The sequence below is a fragment of the Mesoplodon mirus genome, assembly GCF_964341445.2.
Source record: "Mesoplodon mirus genome assembly, chromosome: 6".
In the NCBI taxonomy this organism is placed as follows: domain Eukaryota; kingdom Metazoa; phylum Chordata; class Mammalia; order Artiodactyla; family Ziphiidae; genus Mesoplodon; species Mesoplodon mirus.
Window position 1 is genome coordinate 73722157 of NC_138982.1, and position 20965 is coordinate 73743121.

Consider the following 20965-nt stretch of genomic DNA (forward strand, 5'->3'; position numbering starts at 1 on the left):
CCTTGAACCTGCAGATGTGGGACCCATGGAATGGGTATCAGGCAGTATTACTTTTAAGTGTCTGCATTTCCTCACCCAACCTCACTAATTCTCTTAGCGCGAACAGTTTCCAACCTTATGTCTCATCCTGCTGTGGGTCTAGGTATGTTCAATCCATGTTGCATCACAACCCCTGAGCAAAAGTGTAAGAACTTTTCTGTGTCTCTGTCTTTTATTTTATTTAAATTTATTATTATATTGGTTACAGCTGATTTTCAATGCTGTGTTTTTTGCTGCTGTACATCCACTTGATTCATGTACAGAGAGACATCGATAAATTCTTTTTCAGACTCTTACCAGTCGTATATATTCTTTTCTGGTGACTTGATTGTGCTGAGTGCAGTTCTTTGAGGTACTGTGTAGGCCTTGTCGATTATCATTTTGGTATTTGGAATGGTATCTTTGCTAATTTCAACCTCCTGGATAATGCCTCACCCCTTCTCACCTGTCCCCTTTAGCAGCCTTATGTGTGTTTTCTACATATTTGACTATGTTTCTGTTTTGTAATTTATTTCTTGTGTAGACTTTTTTTTTTTTTTTGTGGTACGTGGGCCTCTCACTGCTGTGGCCCCTCCCATTGTGGAGCACAGGCTCCGGACGCGCAGGTTCAGCGGTCATGGCTCACGGGCACAGCCACTCCGCAGCATGCGGGATCTTTCTGGACCGGGTCACGAACCCATGTCTCCTACATCAGCAGGCGGACTCTCAACCACTGCCCCACCAGGGAAGCCCATGTAGACATTTTTGATTCTACCTTTAAGTGATATTTTATGATATGTGTCTTTTTCTTTTGACTATGTCACTTAGAATGATCGTACGTAACTCCTCCAGAGTTTTTGCAACTGGCCTTATTTCATTGATTTCCAGGCTGAGTAATATTCCACTCTACATAAGTACCACATCTCTTTTATCCATTTTTTCCTTCCATGGACATTTAGGTTATATCCAAGTCGAGGCTCTTTTAAACAGAGAGGCGGTAAACGTTGGGGTGCGTGTGTCCTGTTGATTTTTGTTTTTCCCAAGATATACGCCCATGAGTGCAAGTGCCCTATGCTCTGTAGCTCATTTTTTAGATTTTTAATAAACACAATACACTTCTCCAGAGTGGCCGTTGGCAATTTACGTTTCCACTATCAGCCTCACAGGGCTCCCTTTTCTCCTCGCCCTGTCCTGTATTTCTGGTGTTTACACTTTATGAGGATGGCTCTTCTGACTGATGCGAAGTGATACGTTTTGTAGTATTGATTTCCACTGCCCACCTGTTTGGTTGGCTAAAAAGGGTGTATACCCTTTTCTTGAATATGAATATATTCATATTCTTCATATTTTTCTGAATAGAAAAAACGCATATGCCCTTTTTGGCCAACTGTATCATTGGCAATATTCCGCCCCTTTTCTTGTGCTTTAATGGCAAGTCCTTTCTACCTCTTCAAATCCCTTTCCTGCCATTCTCCCTTGCTTACAATTCCTTTTCGGTGACTTACCTCAAGACGTTTTTCAACGATAGATATTTTCAACTCTGCAGTTTCGTGAATTTTAGTGCCACTGAGTTCTATTTTTCAACTTGTGTTTTTGGGAACTGGCCACAAAACAGCGGGATTTCCTCAAGCCCTATTCTGTTTCCATGGGCAATCCTAGCCTTTGGTCAGTTCGTCTTCCTGATTGGAAATTAGAGTGACATGTGCCTGTCCGAACACCTAGGATTTGTCTCTCATTGTTTCTCATCCTTCCGCTTCATCCTCTGGACAAATTCCAAACTGTGAGCAACAGGATGTTGACGATGCTGACATCCCCAAGTGGGGAGATTGTTAGGAAAGACAGACGCTGGAGGAGTGAACCCGAGCACCAAGAGATGAGGAGATGAGATGCCTTTTCCAAACTCTTCCCGATCAAATGGTGTACCATCCTCTGGGTGTGACAGGCATGTTTTAGCAGTAGGAAGGGTCCCGTGCATCTAAGGAGAACACCAGCGATTTTTCCAAATCAGTGCCTCCCTGAACCCCAAACTGGGGAATTTTTAAGCTATGGCTACACGTATGTTCATTAAGGGCCTTGGGAAATAGGCAGAGTCCGAACTTTAGATGATTGAAGTCTTCAGGGTCAGAAGCGCTCACCTTCGGCCTCTCTTAGGTTACATTTTATCTGTCATTGATAGATGATGTTGATAAAAATATCTATCATTTTTCAGATTATTCCCCCTTATAGGTTATTGCAAAATATTCAGTGTAGTTCCCTGTGCTATACAGTAGTTCCTTGTTGATGATCTATTTTATACATAGCAGTGTGTATGTGTTAATCCCAAACTGTTAATTTATCCCTCCTCCCACCTTTCCCCTTTGGTAATAATAAATTATAAGATTTTATACTTCTCAGAAATGGGGGAGCTGAAAGAGAGGTATCATTTTCAATGGAAAAGCATTCAAAACAAGATTGAAGGGCCTCCCTGGTGGCGCAGTGGTTGAGAGTCTGCCTGCCGATGCAGGGGATACGGGTTCGTGCCCCGGTCTGGGAGGATCCCATATGCCGCGGAGCGGCTGGGCCCGTGAGCCATGGCTGCTGGGCCTGCGCATCCGGAGCCTGTGCTCCGCAACGGGAGAGGCCACAACAGTGAGAGGCCCGCATACTGAAAAAAAAAAAAAAAAAAAAAAAAAAAAAAAAAACAAGATTGAAGCTTCAGCCAAGAGTATTAGATGTACATCCTTGGAAAGAAATCACTTCATTTCTCTAATGTTGACCTGACAAATAAGACAAATGTCTTCACTGAACTTGCTTATATTAATGTGATGGAAATAACAAATGGAAGTCTTAGAAACATTTTATTTTACCCGAGCCTTATACACTGCTCCATGTTAATTACAGTTTGGCTCACACATCTGTTCATTGAAGTTACTATGTTCTCAATTTCTGTTACTGATCCTCCAGAGTGGGCCCCAACAAGCGTCCCCCTGCCCAGTGTCATTGGAGCCAACAGATCAAGACTGAGTTTGGTTCAGAAACAAAGGAAACTTTATATTTTGATCAGAGAATGGAGAGGTGAGAGCGTGCGTTCCCCCGCGGGCTGTGGGCTGGGCTGCTGTGTAGGGATCCCAGCAGTGTCAACGGGAGGGAGGGGATGGAGCTCTCAAGGGCCGGGTTGGCTGCAGCTCAGGCTCTATGTCACGGAGTCTGCATGGGGCCCCACGAGCTGAAGTGTCAACCCAGCCATTCTGCACTAGGAAATCGGGTCTGAAGTGCCGGGTGTAGAACCTCTGCATGCAGAACCCTAGGAGCACATGAAATTAGAAAGAGCACAGAGGAAAAAAAGGTTAGACTTTATTTTATTGCCCAGATTCTATTTTTATCTCCCAGGAATTTTTAATGGGTTTTGCTGGTGACAAACGCCTCCTCTGCCTTTTGTCCTGTTCCTCATTCTTGGGGCACTGAGGGTGCAGACCCCTCTTCTGTAACTGCTTCATGCTGAGTTGGGAGTCCTCATACCTGAGGAGGAGGGACAGAACTTCTCCCCAGCAGCCTCCAGGTGAGATTGATTGTCCCCAGGCCTCCTGCCTCACTGCTTGTCCGCCTGAGCACCAGCATTGGAAGTGTTATAGATTCTAATGACCTTTAAGGGTCCAGGAAAGAGATGTGCAGAGACGCTGGGGGGGCTGGTTTTACCCTGCCCCACATTTGTTCAGCCACCTTAGGCTGATGGTTTCTGCCAGCCTAGGTGCTCTGACCAGTAGTCTGCACTTTCTTCAATTAGGCCCCTGAATTAAAGTACAAACAGCACCAGGTGTCAGAGCCCTGCCTGCTCAACTCCCAGACAGTCCAGGGTCGGCGGTGATCCAGGACCATGATGGCCACTGAGTCAACGGCCTTTTGAAGTAGCCAGGAGTCCAGCCAGTCTTATTGGCCCCCATCACCGCGGTGTCTGTAGGCTTTTCTATGGTGACAGCGTGATATACGGTTCCCCCGCCAAGCTTATTAGCTCCCCTCTGGGTGCAGTAAGTCTTGCAAGCAGTAGTCTACTCTTTTGGGGCACACTCTTCTTGTTTTCTGAGAGAAGCTCCAGGTCAAGTGATGGTCACACAAGTCGTCATGGGGTCCCATTGCCCCTGGTTGTCTCTCTGGAGGTTGGAGCTGGAGGGCCTCCTCACTCAAGTTCAGTGTGCCCACGGAGCGACCCCTGCAACTTCAGGGCATGGTGGGTGGTTAGGATCACCACGTGGGGTCCTTTTCCCTTAGGAGGGAGCTGGCCTTGCGGGCTGCTGATTTCCAGGTTTTTAGATACCCCCAGTATCCTGGCCAGATGGGGTGATGGGCCAAGCCCTTGGTGACCATAGTTTATCCTACCTGGAGGGCATTCTTGCACTTTTCCATTTCACGTGTTCCCAGTTTTTGCACTAATTCTCCAAGAGTGATTCACCTTTGACCAGGAATGTAAAGGTCAAAGGGTTTAGCTAAATTAGGGAGTTCCAGGGCAAGGGTCTGAATTGACTGCTGTTTCCATTCTTGAAAGGCCGCTTCTGGATTCTATTCAAAAGGATCATCATCTTTTCCTTTCAGTGTTTCATATAGAGGCCTAGCTATTAGACTGTAGTTAGGGATCCAGATGCAGCAAACCCCGGCCTTCCCAGGAACCCCTAAGCTGTCTTCTAGTTTTAGAAGGGATAAGGCTGCAAATGGCTTCTTCCCTTTCCTGGGATAGGCTTCTCCGTCCTTCTGTGAGAATGAAGCCCAGGCAGGTCACCTTAGTCTGTGATATTTGAGCCTTTTTCTTGGACACCTTCTATCCTTTATTGGCTAGGTAGTTCAGAGGCCTCCTTAGTAGGGCTGGCGATCAGAATGTCATCTGCATATTGAAGGAGGGTTCCCTTTTCCAGAGGTAAAACTTTTAGGTCTTTAGCTAACGTTTCCCCAAAGATGGTGTGGGAATTTTTGAACCCTTGGGGCAGGACGGCCCAGCAGTATTGTTTTTGTTGTATGTTGAGTCCTGCAACTCACAAGCCAAAAATTTCTTGTGACTCTGGGTCTAATGGAATACAGAAGAAGGCACCATTGAAGTCCAATACAGAATACCATGTCCTGGTGGATGGTAGAATGACCAGCAGGGTGTAGGAATTAGGAACTACTGGATGTATATCCTCGGTGGCTTCACTGACTGTCCTGACATCCTTTACCAGGTCCCCAGCAGGCCATGGGGCTCTCGTGGTCAGGCCAATCCCAGGATATGGAGCTCACATGGGCAGTTCTCCCCCGCAGCCCATGGGGCTCTCGTGGTCACGCCCCTCCCAGGATATGGAGCTCATCTTGGCAGGTCCCCAGCAGCCCATGGGGTTCTTGTGGTCAGGCCCCTCCCAGGATATGGGGCTCACTTGAGCAGGTCCCCAGCAGCCCATGGGGCTGTCGTGGTTCAGGCCCCTCCAAGGGTATGGAGCTCACCTGTGCAGCTACCCAGCAGCCCATGGGGCTCTCGTGGTCAGGCCCCACCCAGGATACGGAGCTCCCCTGGACAGGTACCCCGGCAGGGCTGGGCACACAGGAACCGTGCACATAGCCCTCATTGCAGAGTACCCCCAGCTCACCTGTCACTCAGAGCTGACACAGAGCACCTCAGAGCAGGACTTGAACTAACAAACAGCAGCTCCGACAGGTCTGTGACCCTGGGCATCACTCTGTGTGGCCTCCCTCCGCCTGGTCTTCCAGAGACTTCCACTGCATCCATGGCACCAGGCTTCTGTCTCCACCCACTACCCCTCCTCTCCCTGACTCCTGGGTTCCTCTCATTAGGAGAGGGTTTTCTTGAAGTTGTCTCCCACTCATGGGCCAGATAAAATGATTAGAAAACAAGACAGAGCTGCAGCCCCTTGTCTATCCTGACTCTCAGGAGCCCACACCTGTTCCTTGGACCTGGCTGGGTCAGCAAGGTCCATTTTCCACAACTGTGAGCCCCTGAGGGGCGAGGATTGGCTGACCTGGGCAGCCTGACCCTGCCGGCCAGCCCTCCCAAGGTGTGCCTGGGTTGAGGTCAATATAAACACCCCTCCAGGCAGCAAGAGCCCCTGCAGCTGTGCATGATGCCATATTCTCTGCCCCATCAGCAGTCTCGGGACTGGGCTGGTGGGAGGGAGTGAGGGGCCACGGCTTTGTGGGTGGCCTGGTGTGAGTGGGGCTCTGCTGGACTTTCTGCAGGAGTTGCCAGGCTTCCACCTGCTAAAGAAGAGGATGTGTCACCCATACCTGCCACTGGAATTTCTCTCCGGGCAGAGGTGAGGAAGAAAAAAAGCAGTGGGGGCCGGGACAGGAAGGGTATCTCAGGCAGGGAAATGGAAAGCTTCCAGAAGAGTGCCCAGGGTCAGGACTATCCTGGCTGGCCTACAGGCACCAAGTTGGCCTGCATGCTGTCGCTGATGTGGCTCCACGGCCCTTCCCCTAGGCTTTCAAGTCCTTATACATATTCAGGTGCTTTACCTGGGAAGGGTGGGAACAGTTCAGCAGCAGCTGGCCTGGGGCTCAGCTCACATTTACTCAAGAGACCCCTCGGCACGGTCCCCCAGCTTTGCACTGAGGACGCTCCTTGCAGGGGCCTGCTGGCTGCATGGGAGATGATTCCCCACCTCTGACCAACTTCAGAATTTTTTACCACGGGAGCAAGTGCCCTGATAGGGTTTTCCTCTGTATAAGTGGTGGATTCTCTTTCTTTTTTCTTTTTTGATTCAAGGTAGATTTTATTCCCCTTTTTTATATTTATAGATATAAACATGGAAATAATTCATTCATATAAATACATCTATGTGAAGGGAAGAACATTTTTTGTTTTTTTAAATTTTATTTATTTTTTTTTAATTTTTTAATTTTATTTATTTTTTTTATACAGCAAGTTTTTATTGGTTATCTATTTCATACATATAAATGTATATATGTCAATCCCAAACTCCCAACTCATCCCACCACCCCCCACGGCTTTCCCCCCTTGGTGTCCATATGTTTGTTCTCTACATCTGTGTCTCTGTTTCTGCCCTGCAAACCAGTTCATCTGTACCATTTTTCTAGGTTCCACATATATGCATTAATATACAATATTTGTTTTTCTCTTTCTGACTTACTTCACTCTGTATGACAGTCTCTAGATCCATCGATGTCTCTACAAATGACCCAACTTCATTCCTTTTTTATGGCTGACTAATATTCCATTTTATATATGTACCACATCTTTATCCATTCTTCTGTCTGTGGGCATTTAGGTTGCTTCCATTACCTGGCTATTGTAAATAGTGCTGCAATGAACATTGTGGTGAATGTGTCTTTTTGATTTATGGTTTTCTCTGGGTATATGCCCAGTAGTGGGATTGCTGGATCATATGGTAATTCTATTTTTAGTTTTTTAAGGAACCTCCATACTGTTCTCCATAGTGACTGTATCAATTTACATTCCCACCAATAGTAGAAGAGGGTTCCTTTTTCCACACCCTCTCCAGCATTTGTTGTTTGTAGATTTTCTGGTGATGCCCATTCTAACAGGTGTGAGGTGATACCTCATTGTAGTTTTGATTTGCATTTCTCTAATAATTAGTGATGTTGAGCAGCTTTTCATGTGCTTCTTGGCCATTTCTATGTCTTCTTGGAAGAAATGTCAATTTAGATCTTCTGCCCATTTTTGTATTGGGTTGTTCGTTTTTTTAATATTGAGATGCATGCACTATTTATATATATTGGAGATTAATCCTTTGTCCATTGATTTGTTTGCAAATATTTTCACCCATTCTGAGGGTTGTTTTTTCATCCTGTTTGTAGTTTCCTTTGCTTTGCAAAAGCTTTTACATTTCATTAGATCTCATTTGTTTATTTTTCTTTTTTATTGCATTACTCTAGGAGGTGGATCAAAAAAGATCTTGCTGTGATTTATGTCAGATTATGCTTCCTATGTTTTCCTTTAAGAGTTTTATACTGTCCGGTCTTACATTAAGGTCTCTAATCCATTTTGAATTTATTTTTGTATATGGTGTTAGGGAGTGTTCTAATTTCATTCTTTTACATATAACTGTCCATTTTTCCCAGCACCACTGATTGAAGAGACTGTCTTTACTCCATTGTATAGTCTTGTCTCCTTTTTCATAGATTAGTTGACCATAGGTGTGTAGGTTTATCTCTGGGCTTTCTTTTCTTTTTTCTTTTTTCTTTTTTTGTTTTTCCTTTTACACCTTTATTGGAGTATAATTGCTTTACAATGGAGTGTTAGTTTCTGCTGTATAACAAAGTGAATCAGCTATACATATACATATATCACCATATCCCCTCCCTCTTGCATCTCCCTCCCACCCTCCGTATCCCACCCCTTTATGTGGTCACAAAGCACCGAGCTGATCTCCCTGTGCTATGTGGTTGCTTCCCAGTAGCTATCGATGTTACATTTGGTAATGTATATATGTCCATGCCAATCTCTCACTTCATCCCAGCTTACCCTTCCCCCTCCCTGGGACCTCAAGTCCTTTCTCTACATCTGTGTCCTTAATCCTGTCCTGCCCCTAGGTTCTTCATAAACTTTTTCTTTTTTTTTTAGATTCCATATGTCTCTGTTAGCATACGGTATTTGTTTTTCTATTACTTACTTCACTGTGTAGGACACACTCAAAGTCCATCCACCTCACTACAAATAACTCAATTTCATTTCTTTTTATGGCTGAGTAATATTCCATTGTACATATATGCCAGATCTTCTTTATCCATTCATCCGTTGATGGACACTTAGGTTACTTCCATGTCCTGGCTATTGTAAATAGAGCTGCAATGAACATTGTTGTACATAACTCTTTTTGAATTATGGTTTTCTCAGGGTAAATGCCCAGTAGTTGGATTGCTGTGTCATATGGTACTTCTATTTTTAGTTTTTTAAGAAACCTCCATACTGTTCTCCCTAGTGGCTGTATCAATTTACATTCCCACCAACAGTGCAAGAGGGTTCCTTTTTCTCCAATAAATGCCTCTCCAGCATTCATGGTTTGTAGATTTTTTGATGATTGCCATTCTGACTGCTGTGAGGTGATATCTCACTGTAGTTTTGATGTACATTTCTCTAATGATTGGTGATGTTCAGATCCTTTCATTTATTTGTTGGCAATCTTTATATCTTCTTTGGAGAAATGTCTATTTAGGTCTTCTGCCTATTTTTGGATTGGGTTGTTTGTTTTTGTGATATTGAGCTGCATGAGCTGCTTGTAAATTTTGGAGATTAATCCTTTGTCATTTGCTTCATTTGAAAATATTTTCTCACTTTCTGAGGGTTGTCTTTTCATCTTGTTTATGTTTTCCTTTGCTGTGCAAAAGCTTTTATGTTTCATTAGGTCCCATTTGCTTATTTTTGTTTTTATTTCCGTTTCTCTAGGAGGTGGGTCAAAAAGGATCTTGCTGTGATTTATGTCATAGAGTGTTCTGCCTATGTTTTCCTCTAAGAGTTTTATAGTGTCTGGTCTTACATTTAGATCTCTAATCTATTTTGAGTTTATTTTTATGTATGGTGTAATGGAGTGTTCTAATTTCATTCTTTTATGTGTACCTGTCCAGTTTTCCCAGCACCACTTATTGAAAAGACTGTCTTTTCTCCATTGTATATCCTTGCCTCCTTTGTCATAGATGAGTTAGCCATAGGTACGTAGGTTTATCTCTGGGCTTTCTATCCTGTTCCATTGATCTATATTTCTGCTTTTGTGCCAGTACCATATAGTCTTGATTACTGTAGCTTTTTAGTATAGTCTGAAGTTAGGAAGTCTGATTCCTCCAGCTATTTTAATTTCCCTCAAGACTGCTTTGGCTATTTGGGGTCTTTTGTGTCTCCATACAAATTTTAAGATTTTTTGTTCTAGTTCTGTAGAAAATGCCACTGGTAATTTGATAGGGATTGCATTGAATCTGTAGATTGCTTTGGGTAGTATAGTCATTTTCACAATATTGATTCTTCTAATCCAAGAACAAGATTTATACCTCCATCTGTTTATATCATCTTTGATTTCTTTTAGCAGTGTCTTATAGTTTTCTGAGTACAGGTCTTTTACCTCCTTAGGTAGGTTCATTCCTACGTATTTTATTCTTTTTGTTGCAATGGTGAATGGGATTGTTTCCTTAATTTCTCTTTCTGATCTTTCATTGTTAGCGTATAGGAATGCAAGAGATTTTTGTGCATTAATGTTGTATCCTGCAGCTTTAACAAATTCATTGATTAGCTCTAGTAGTTTTCTGGTGGCATCTTTAGGATTCACTATGTATAGTATTGTGTCATTTGCAAACAGTGACAATTTTACTTCTTCTTTTCCAATTTGTATTCCTTTTTATTTCTTTTTCTTCTCTGATTGCTGTGTCTAGGACTTCCAAAACTATGTTGAATAATAGTGGCAAGAGTAGACATCCTTGTCTTGTTCCTGATCTTAGAGGAAATGCTTTTAGTTTTTCACCTTTGAGAATGATGTTTGCTGTGGGTTTGTCATATATGGCCTTTATTATGTTGAGGTAGATTCCCTCTATGCCCACTTTTTAGAGACTTTTTATCATAAATCGGTGTTGAATTTTGTCAAAAGCGTTTCCTGCATCTATTGGGATGATCATATTTTTATTCTACAATTTGTTAATATGGTGTATCACATTGATTGATTTGTGTATATTGAAGAATCCTTGCATCCCTGGGATAAAGCCCACCTGATCATGGCAGATGATCCTTTTAATGTATTTTTCAATTCTGTGTCCTAGTATTTTGTTGAGGATTTTTACATCTATATTGATCAGTGATATTGGTCTCTAATTTTCTTTTTCTGTAGAATTTTGTCTGGTTTTAGTATCAGGGTGATGGTGGCCTCAGAGAATGAGTTTGGGAGTGTTCGTTCCCCTGAAAATTTCTGAAGAGTTTGAGAAGGTTGGGTGTTAGCTCTTGTCTAAATGTTTGATAGAATTCACTTCTGATGCCATCTGGTTCTGGACTTTTGTTTGTTGGAAGATTTTTAATCACAGTTTCAATTTCATTACTTGTGATTGGTCTGTTCATATTTTCTATTTCTTACTGGTTCAGTCTTGGAAGGTTATACCTTTCTAAGAATTTGTCCATTTCTTCCAGGTTGTCCATTTTATTGGCATAGAGTTGCTTGTAGTAGTCTCTTAGGATGCCTTGTATTTCTGCATTGTCTGTTGTAACTTCTCCTTTTTCATTTCTAATTTTATTGATTTGAGTCTTCTCCCTCTTTTTCTTGAGTCTGGCTAAAGGTTTATCATTTTTGTTTATCTTCTCAAAGAACCAGCTTTTAGTTTTATTGATCTTTGCTATTGTTTTTATTTCATTTATTTCTGCTCTGATCTTTATGATTTCTTTCCTTCTACTAAGTTTGTGTTTTGTTCTTATTTCTCTAGTTCCTCTAGATGTAAGGTTAGATTGTTTATTTGAGATTTTTCTGGCTTCTTGAGGTAAGCTTTTATTGCTATAAACTTCCCTCTTAGAACTGCTTTTGCTGCATCCCATAGGTTTTGGATCATTGTGTTTTTGTTGTCGTTTGTCTCTAGGTAGTTTTTGATTTCCTCTTTTATTTCTTCAGTGATCTCTTGGTTATTTAGTAACGTATTGTTTAGCCTCCATGTGTTTGTGTTTTTTTACATTTTTTTCCCCTGTAATTGATTTCTAATCTCATAGCATGTGGTTGGAACAGCTGCTTGATATGATTTCAGTTTTCTTAAATTTACTGAGGCTTTTTTGTGACCCAAGATGTGATCTATCACGGAGAATGTTCCATGTGCCATTGAGAAGAACCTGTAATCTGCTGTTTTTGGATGGAATGTCCTATAAATATCCATTAAATCTATCTGGTCTATTATGTCATTTAAAGCTTGTGTTTCCTTATTAATTTTCTGTCTGGATGATCTCCATTGGTGTAAGTGTGGTGTTAAAGTCCCCCACTATTATTGTGTTACTGTTGATTTCCTCTTTTATAGCTGTTAACAGTTACCTTATATATTGAGGTGCTCCTATGTTGGGTACATATATATTTATAATTGTTATATCTTCTTGGATTGATCCCTTGATCATTATGTAGTGTCCTTCCTTGTCTCTTGTAACATTCTTTATTTTAAAATCTATTTTATCTGATATGAGTATTGCTACTGCAACTTTCTTTTGATTTTCATTTGCATGGAATATATTTTTCCATCCCCTCACTTTCAGTCTGTATGTGTCCCTAGGTCTGAAATGGGTGTCTTGTAGACAGCATATATATGGGTCTTGTTTTTGTATCCATTCACTGAGCCTGTGTCTTTTGGTTGGAGCATTTAATCCATTCACCTTTAAGGTAATAATTGATATGTATGTTCCTATTACTATTTTCTTAGTTGTTATGGGTTTTTCTTGGTGGGTCATTTTCTTCTCTTGTGTTTCCCACTTAGAGAAGTTCCTTTAGCATTTGTTGTAGAGCTGGTTTCGTGGTGCTGAATTCTCTTAGCTTTTGCTTGCCTGTAAATCTTTTGATTTCTCTGTCAAATCTGAATGAAATCCATGCTGGGTGGAGTACTCTTGGTGGTAAATTTTTCCCTTTCATCACTTTACATTTATCATGCCACTCCCTTCTGGCTTGTAGATTTTCTGCTGAGAAATCAGCTGTTAACCTTATGGGAGTTCCATTGTATGTTATTTGTCATTTTTCCCTTGTTGCTTTCAATAATTTTTCTTTGTCTTTAATTTTTGTCAATTTGATTACTATGTATCTCAGCATTTTTCTCCTTTGGTTTATCCTGCCTGGGACTCTCTGTGCTTCGTGGACTTCAGTGGCTATTTCTTTTCCCATGCTAGGGAAATTTTCTACTATAATCTCTTCAAATATTTTCTCGGGTCCTTTCTCTCTCTCTTCTGCATCTGAGACCCCTATAATGCAAATTTTGTTGCGTTTAATGTTGTCCCAGAGGTCTCTTAGTGTGTCTTCATTTATTTGCATTCTTTTTCTTTATTCTGTTCCATGGCAGTGACTTCCACCTTTCTGTCTTCCAGGTCACTTATCCATTCTTCTGCCACAGTTATTCTGCTACTGATTCCTTTTAGTGTATTTTTCATTTCAGTTATTGTATTGTTCATCTCTGTTTGTTCTTTAATTCTTCTAGGTGTTTGTTCCTTAAGTCTTCTAGGTTTTTATTAAGCATTTCTTGCATCTTCTCGATCTTTGCCTCCATTCTTTTTCCAAGGTCTTGGCTTATCCTCACTATCATTATTCCAAATTCTTTTACTGGAAGCTTGCCTATCCCCACCTCATTTCGTTGTTTTTCTGGGGATTTATCTTATTCCTTGACCTGGTATAAAGTCCTCTACCTTTTCATTTTCTCTATCTTTCTGTGAATGTGGTTTTCCTTCCACAGGCTGCAGAATTGTAGTTCTTCTTGCTTCTGCTGTCTGCTCTCCAGTGGATGAGTCTATCTTAGAGGATTGTGCAAGCTTCCTTATGGGAGGGACTGGTGGTGGGTAGAGCTGGATGTTGCTCTGGTGGGCAGAGCTTTAATCTGCTTGTCTGTGGATTAAATAAAACTTTGATAAAAAGTTTAATCCACTTGTCTGCTGATGCATGGGGCTAGGTTCCCTCCCTGTTAGTTGTTTGTCCTGAGGCGACCCAGCACTGGAGCCTACCTTGCTCTCAGTGGGGCTAATGGCGGACTCTGTGAGGGCTCACACCAAGGAGTATTTCCCAGAACTTCCGCTGCCAGTGTTTTTGTCCCCATGGTGAGCCACAACCACTCCCCACCTCTGAAGGAGACCCTTTAAAACTAGCAGGTAAGTCTGATCATTCACCTACGGGGTGACTGCTCCTTCCCCTGGGTCCTGATGTGCACACTACTTTGTGTGTGCCCTCAAAGAGTGGAGTCTCTGTTGAGACTCTGTGTCTCTGAGTGCAGTTGAGACTCTGAGACTCAGAGTGGAGTTGCACAGACTCTGGGTCCTGTGAAGCTTCAATGCTTTGTTGTTCTAGAAATCCTATAGGAGATGGTCCACAGCAGGTGAAGCTAATGCTGTCAGTAGAGGTGGTGAAGCCAAAGATCTGCAGTTCCGACTAGAGGTGCCGATGTACATACAGGACAAAATCATCTCGTGTGAATGTAGTTCAGGCACATTTAAGATGAATACAGTCATGTTAATGCCTAATATCTTCTATCTTGTGCCTCTCCTCAGGGACCCCCTCCTCAGTTCCTAAGCCTCCTGTAAGTCATGTACAGGGGAATGGAGAGTGGGATCTGGCCAGTCAGAGCCCTGATTTACCCCGTGTGTATATTAGGATACTTTGTATTTCTGTAGTGGCTGTTGTAACATCATCTCTTTCATTTCTGATTTATTTGGGCCCTCTCTTTTTTAAAAAAACATACTATTCTTGTCTTTTATTCTTTAAAGAAGTTTAATAAGTGTTTGATCTACTATCCTTACTCTATGTGTACTTTTTGCAGTGAGATTTTTACTTTTTTTCTTGTTACTATCAATAATTAATGAGACTTCTTTTAAGCTACCTTCAACATTGCTTATAAAGCTGCTTTATTAGTGATGACAGAGCTTTAATAGAAGTCGTGTTCTGGTTGTAAATTAGAATGCAATGTGCCAGCAAAAAGCCCCTTAAGTTTATGTCTCATTACTTCTTGTTCCTTTTTTTAATTTAATTTTTGTTTTTTATCAGAGGAAATTTGATTTAAATGTTTTGTTTGTTCTAGGCGTGCAAGATGTGGTTGTTTTACAAATATACATGTATCTATACTTCTTCAGATCATTTTCTCATGCAGGTTATGAAACAATGTTGAGTTGTCTTCTCTTGGTATTCCATAAATCTTTGGTGATTATATATTTCACATGTGTTTCTATATCTATGTTAACCCCAATATCCTAATGTATGCAATCCTCACACCTTTCCATTTGGTGAACCATAACTTTATTTAATGAATCTGTGATTGCCTTTCTCTGTGGAAATATCTTCATTGGTATCAATTTTTAGCTAACACCTATAAGTGATATTATAGGATACGTGTCTTTTGCTGTCTGAGTTAGTACAATTTGCCTGATTACCTCTAGAATCATCTATGGTGCTGCAAATGGCATTGTTTCATTTTTTTCCCTAGCTAATATTCCATCTGTACATGTACCAGTTCTTCTTTGTCCACTCACCTCTTGATGGACTTTTTGGTTGCCTCCATATCTTGGCTATTGTAATACTGCTGCAATGCACATTTGCTTGCCTGTGTCTTTCCAATTCTGTCTTCTTATGTTATAGGCCCAGGAGTGGGCTTTCTGTATCATATCATATCTCAGGATTTACCTTTTAAATGCACCACGATTCTCTTCTCATTAGTGGCTCTTTCCAGGTTACATCCCGCTTAAAGTTGAGGGTATGCATTTCTCCACACCACCTTCAGCATTTATTGTTTGTAGTTTTCTTGCTGATGGATATTCTGACTGGTGTGAGCTGATACCTCTTTGTGGTTGAGTTTGCATGTGACTCATAATCCGTTGAAATTGAGCTTTAAGGAATGTCCTTTTTATTTTTCAAACTCTGATTACAGCTTAGTTCTTCAAAGTGTTTTCTTAAAGTATCTGTCACATTTTGAAATTTATTGGCCATTACTTCCCTCAAGACATTTTGAGGGCAGGTTTCATTTACAGCCCTGCAGTACTTGTTCACATGAAGTGACCATTAGCACAGGCTTTAAAGCTGCTTTTGCCGGTAATGGGCAGAGGGGAGCAGCCTTTCTTCATTCCCCATGCTGATACTAGGGAAAGAGACCTCCTGGCCAGTGGTCTTCCTCGGTTATAAATTAGAGTGGAATGTGCCCTGATAAACCCCTAAAAGCTGATGTCTCCTTACTTTTGTTTGTTTTTTAAATTTAATTTATATTTTTATTGGAGTAATATTCCATTGTGTATATGGACCACTTCTTGGTGCATTCCTCTGTTGATGGACATTTTCTTTGCTTCCAAGTGTTGGCTATAGTAAATATTGCTGGAGTGCAAGATTGCCAGCGTGTGACTTTTTTTTTTTTTTTTTTTTTTTTTTCTTTTTGCGGTATGCGGGCCTCTCACTGTTGTGGCCTCTCCCGTTGCGGAGCACAGGCTCCGGACGCACAGGCTTAGTGGCCATGGCTCACGGGCCCAGCCGCTCCGCGGCATATGGGATCCTCCCAGACCGGGGCACGAACCCGTATCCCCTGCATCGGCAGGCGGACTCTCAACCACTGCGCCACCAGGGAGGCCCGCGTGTGACTTTTTGATTGTCATATTCTCAGGTGATAGGCCCAGCAGTGGGTGTGACTGATTGACTAGTAGCTCAATGTTTACCTTTTCAAAGCACCTCCATTGTGTTTTCATTAGTGGCTCTTACCACGTCCCCCTCAGAACCGAGGGTACGACTTTCTCCACAATCCCTTCAGCATTTATTGTTTGCAGCATTTTTGCTAATGGCCATTCTGACTGCTGTGACCTGATAGGTTTTTGTAATTTGGGTTTTCATGTCTGTAAAAATTCCTAAAATTCATCATTTTTCCATGCCTTTTTATTTTCTGTTAAAAAAAAAAACTATGAGTACAATATATCTCTTGAAATTGTCTTCTTGGAAGGTTGCCCTCTTTTGAATTTTTGGTCGATATTCGACCCCAGGATTTTCTTGGAGGACAGGTGTCATTACAGAACTGCAAGTTTGGTGAATAGTTAGTGACCATTAGCACTGGATTTAAAGCTGCTGTTGTGGGAAACGGCCACAAGGAGGCAGCATTTCTCCATTCCCAAATTTGGGTACTAGGGCAGCAGAGCCTTTCTGGAAGTCGTGTTCCTAGGTTGTAAGTTAGAATGGAATGTGCCAGGAAAAACGCCCATAAGTTTATGTCTCATTACTTCTTCTTGGTTTTTAAATTTTATTTAATCGGGGTAATGATTAGATATTGTTTGTGAAAGTGTATACAATCTTGTTCATTTGTACTATATATATATATATATATATATATATATATATATATATATGTCTATTCATGTTCAGATCCTCTTCCCAGATAAAATATTACATAGTGTTCCATAGACCTCCCTTGCTATATGGTCGGTCTTTTTTTTTTTTTTGCGGTACGTGGGCCTCTCACTGTTGTGGCCTCTCCTGTTGCGGAGCACAGGCTCTGGACGCGCAGGCTCAGCGGCCATGGCTCACGGGCCCAGCCACTCTGCGGCACGTGGGATCCTCCCAGACAGGGGCACGAACCCGCATCCCCTGCATCGGCAGGCGGACTCTCAACCACTGCGCCACTAGGGAAGCCCTGGTCGGTCTTTTTGATATATGTTTATAATATGTATTTGTATATGTATGGTAACGCTAATCTTAATTTATCCATTCCTCCCACCCTTCCTTTTAGATAAGCATACTTAATTTCTAAGTCTGTGAGTGTCTTTCTCTGTGGAAATATGTTCATTTGTGTTAGTTTTTAGATAACGCCTACAAGTGATATCATAGGATATAGGTTTTTTGCTTTCTGACTTACCTCATGTTCTGTGATTATCTCCAAGGTCATCTATGGTGCCTCAAATAGCAGTGTTTCATTGTGTTCCATGGCTAATATTCTATTGTGTATGTGGACCACTTCTTCTTTATCCATTCATCTGTTGATGGACATTTTGATTGCTTCACTGTCTTGGCTATTGTGAATATGGCTGCAGTGCAGCTTTTTCAGCCTGGGTCTTCTCGATTCTGGTCTTCTCAGGTGAGAGGCCCAGTGATGTGACTGCTGGATTGAATGGTAGCTCAATTTTTACTTCTAAACGCAGCTCCTTTCTGTTCTCATTATTGGCTGTTACCACTTTACATCTCACCAGCAGCTAGAGGGTACACAGTTCTCTCAAACCTCTTCAGCATTTATTCTTTGTAGACTTTTTGCTGATGGTCAGTCGAGTGGTGTGAGTTGAAACCTTTTTGTAGATTAGATTTGCATGAGTCTAATAATTCCTGAGGTTGAGGTTTTACCTATTTTCCTTTTTTAAAAAAATGAGTGAGTCAAACTTACCTCTTCATACTATCTTCTTGAAAAATTTGACAGTTTTAAATTTTATTGTCCATTCCCTACCTCAGCACAATTGTTTAGGGCAGGTCTCCTTTACAACCCTGAGTCCTTGTGAATGTTAAGTGACCATGAACTGTGGGTTTAAAGCCACTCTTGCAAGAAACGGCCACAAGGCGGCAGCATTTCTACATTTCCAGCTCTGGGTTTTTGGGTAGCAGAGGCTTCCTGGAAATCGTGTTAGTAGGCTGCAGATTAGAGTAGAATATGCCAGGGCAAACCCCCAAGAGCTTATATCTCCTTATTTGTTGTTTGTTTTTTAAATTTAATTTTTATTAATTATCAGCACAAATTTGATAAAAAATATTTTGTTTCTCCTAGGTGTACAGAATGTGGTTCATTATATCAATGTATCTGTCTATGTATCTTTGGATCCTTTCCCGTGTAGGTTATTACAAAGTGTTGAGTAGACCTCTCTTGGTATTCCATAGGTATTTTGTGATTATATATTTCATATGTATTAGTACATGTCTGTTAACCCCCATAACGTAATTCATTCATTCCTTACACCTTTCCATTTGGTTAAACATAATTGTTTTTCTTAATCCATGCTTTTCCTTCTCTTGGAAATAAGTTCATGAGTATCAATTTTTAGGTAACACCTAGAAGTGATGTCATAGGATATCTGTCTTTCAGTTTCTTTCTTACTTCAAGTTCGGTGATTATCTCTAGGTCCTTTTATGGTGGTGCAAACGGCACTGTTTCATTGTTTTCCATGGCTAGTATTCCACTGTTTACATGGACCACTTCCTCTTTGTGAATTTTTCTGTTTCTGGATATTTTGGTTTCTTCCAAGTCTTGTCTATGTTAAATGTACCTGTGGTGAAGGATTGCCAGCCTGTGTGTTTTCCATTCTGCCCTGCTCAGGTGATAGGCACATCAAAGGACCTACCAGATCACATGGTAGCTCAATTTTTACCCTTAAACGTACCTGCATTATGTTCTCACTACTGGCTGTTACCAGTTTACATCCCCCCAGCAGCTAGAGGGTACACAGTTCTCTGAAACCCCTTCAGCATTTACTCTTTGTAGACTTTTTGCTGAAGAACGTTCTGACGGCAATGAGATGAACATTTCTGTAATTGGATTTTCATGGCTTTATTAATTGCTGATGTTGCACAGTTTTCAATTCCCTTTTATTTTAAAGAAAAAAAAGAAAAGACAAAATGTGCATAAAATATGCCTCTTGAAATTGTCTTCTTGAAATGTTGACGTCTTTTGAATTTTCTGATCGATTTACGACCCTAAGATTTTTTTTTTGATGGCAGGTGTCATTTACAGGCCTGCAATTATTTTGAATATTAAGTGACCATTAGCGCTGTTGTGTGAAACGGCCAGAAGGCGGCAACACTTCTCCTTACCAAATCTGCTTACTAGGGCAACAGAGCCATAATGGAAGTTGTGTTGTAGGTTGTAAATTAGAACGGAATGTGCCAGGAAACGCCCCCTAAGATTATGTCTCATTACTTCTTGTTCATTTTTTTAATTTAATTTTTATTTTTTATCACAGCAAATTAGATTACAATGTTTTGTTTGTTCTAGGTGTGCAAGATGTGGTTCTTTTACACATATACATATATCTATTCTTCTTCAGATCCTTTTCCCATGTAGGTTATGACACAGTGTTGAGTAGTCTTCTCTTGGTATGCCGTAGGTTTTTGGTGATTATATATTTCACATGTGTTTGTATATCTGTTAAACCCAATATCGTAATGTATCCAATCCTCACCCTTTCCATTTGGTGAACCATAAGTTTGTTTAATGAATCTGTGATTGCCTTTCTCTCTGGAAATATCTTCATTGGTATCAATTTTTAGGTAAGACCCATAAGTGATATGATAGGATATGTGTCTTTCGCTTTCTCACTTACTACCAGTTGCCTGATTACCTCTAGACTCCTCTATGGTCCTGCAAATGGCATTGTTTCATTTTTTTCCTTGGCTAATATTCCATGTGTACATGTACCAGTTCTTCTTTGTCCACTCGTCTCTTGATGGATGTTTTGATTGCTTCCATGTCTTGGCTATTGTAATACTTCTACAGTGCAGATTTGCCTGCCTGTGTCTTTCCAATTCTGTCTTCTTAGGATATAGCCTGAGGAGTGGGCCTGCTGGATCATATAGTAGCTCAAGGTTTACCTTTTAAAGTCACCTCCATTCTGTTCCCATTAGTGGCTCTTACCAGGTTACGTCTCACTTCAAATTGAGGGTATGCATTTCTCCAAAACCTCTTCAGCATTGATCGTTTATCGTTTTTTTGCTGATGGTTATTCTGAGTGGTGTGAGCTGATACCTCTTTGTGGTTGGATTTGCATGTGTCTCATACTCCCTTGAAATTGAGCTTTCAGGCATGTCCTTTTATTTTTCAAACTGTTATTACAGCTGACTTCTTCAAATTGTTTTCTTGAAGTATGTGCCACATTTTGAAATTATTTGGCCTTTACCTGCATCAAGACATTTTAAGGGCAGGCTTCATTTGCAGCCCTGCAGTACTTGTGCATTTGAAGTGCCCATTAGCACAAATTTCAAAACTGCTGTTGCAGGTATCGGCCAGAGGACGGCAGCATTTCTACGTTCCCCACTCTGGTACCTAGCAACAGACCTTCCTGCCAGTGGTGTTCCTCAGTTATAAATTAGAGTGCAATGTGCCCTGATATACCCGCAAAAGCTTACGTCTCCTTACTTATGTCTGTTTTGTAAATTTAATTTATATTTTTTAGTGGAGTAATATTCCATTCCGTACATGGACCACTTCTTCTTTGTGCATTCCTCTGTTGATGGACAATTTGTTCCTTCCAAGTGTTGGCTATGGTAAACATTGCTGGAGTGCAGTATTGTCAGCCTGTGACTTTTGATTCTCATTTTCTCAGATG